A 2130-nucleotide genomic window follows, 5' to 3' on the forward strand; every position below is an offset into this window, starting at 1 on the left:
CCTCCTCTGTGTGTGTCTGCTCTGGTATACAGTATATCAGCCTTCCACTATCTATTCCATCTCTCTCCCAGGCCTATGTGTGTCACTCACTCACTCCCCTTTCCCCCTCAATCACATTTAATAATATCATTTTCTCCTTCATCATCTCATAATCAAACGACCCAGATTGCATTTATGTGGAATGAAGTCAGTGTCACTCTGCCCCATGTGTCAGACATGTCCCTGTTTATTCCACCTGACGAGCTGCTAGGCCGCTACACTGTAAAAAAGAAAGTCAGACAGAGCCAGTGTGCAGATGTGAATGTGAGTTACCACAGGTGGAGGTGGCAACTGTGGTTCAATGAAGAGCCTATAGTCAATACTTCAATACGATTTAGACTTGTATTGCTAAGCAGTGGTGTACTTAAAGTTATAGTGTGTAACTTCTGTCGCCCCCCGTGAGGAATTCCGAGTAATTACAACAACACTGTCGGCGCATCTACATGAGTAAAAAAAAAAAGTTTACTCACTATAGCTTTAAATGAACTTCAGGAACTCTCAATGCCTGAAATAAGCTCTCAGTTTAATATGGCGGACCGGTGAAGACAGTTTGGCTGGTCTCGGGCCCTTTTAACACCGCTGCTTATACACATCACCACCACACTCACTCACTCCTGGTCTGACTATACAGGGTTAGATAGAGGGAAATGATTTGTGCTGCTTGTCATATTTTACAGTGTTCATCTCGCGGGGCTAAAATCATCCTAACAGATCAGATCAATGGTAGTAGCTGGTACAAGGACAGATCAATAGTGTTTAGAGACAGACTGATCAGTAAAAGCGGCCGGTTCTGATGTCTGGGAGCCTCAGGTTTAATGAAGGAGACAGACCCAGACAGACAGACAGACAGACAGACAGACAGACAGACAGACAGACAGACAGACAGACAGAGGGAGGGAGGAAGAGGATGGTTACAGAGGCACTGAGGAGTTGTAGCTATTGCAACTTGAACATTGTATGTCATTTATTTGTTCAAAAGGGGACTATGTATAATATTAAACTCATAATTAATGTAAAAAATGTCATGCATTTTTACACACAAGCTTTAAACCTATCTACATGTGCAATTTGGCAATACACACTTCCACACACTCCCACAAAATGTAATATGTGTAGATAAAGTGTGTACTAACAGCAGTGCTGTACAGTAAAACATATAAAAAACAATTGTGCATGATGCAAATGATAAGAATTAGAGTTAATCACACTACAACTACAAAGTGACCACCTTCTACTACAGCTGTTAGTAACATGCTAATGATGCTATAATGTTATATGACTGTGTGTCCTCTGCTCCATTATTAATGCATATCACTGTATTGACCCTGATTGATTAAACTGACCTGAGTTAGTTTGTGGTGATGTTTGTGCAAGATGACAGCAGTGTAATTTTAATTTGTACTGTTTTTTTTATTTTTTTTTGCAGTTTTTAGTAGTTAATTAATTTCAGTGGTGAATGGTCTTGAAGGTTAGAACATTTGACTGATACCAGAGGGTTGAAGACACACAGATTAAACTGCTCTATTACTTCTCCTTCTGTCTTCCTCTCACTTTCTCTCTGTTACACACACAACTTTACTGGCTTTCTCCTTGATACTTTTTCTCCTTGTTACTTTTCCAAATTATTCTGTAATGAATTAGTTTTCCCCACTGTGTGTATGTGTGTGTGTGTGTGTGTGTGTGTGTGATTGATGCGGGACAGCTCCAGTCACGCACCTGCTAAAAATTGATTGGCCGAAGCGACTCCTGCAACCGGGGAGCAGTGACCACCACCTCCCCCCCCCCCACACACACACACACATACACTCACACAAACACACACACACACACACACACACACACACACACACACACACACACACACACACACACACACACACACACACACACACACACACACACACACACACACACACTCCTCTTCTTTGCCCCCTTTACTTCTCCACACCTCGTTGGTCAGCACAGCCTGGGGTTGCCTGGCAACAGCTGCTCAGCTCTCCCTCCCTTGCTCACTCCATCCATCCGGCCCAGGTATTGTGGACGTGTGAAAAGAGAAAGAGGTTGAAAAAAAAAGATAAATGATAGAGGGAC

This window comes from Ammodytes marinus, assembly GCF_949987685.1.
Source record: "Ammodytes marinus genome assembly, chromosome: 18".
In the NCBI taxonomy this organism is placed as follows: domain Eukaryota; kingdom Metazoa; phylum Chordata; class Actinopteri; order Uranoscopiformes; family Ammodytidae; genus Ammodytes; species Ammodytes marinus.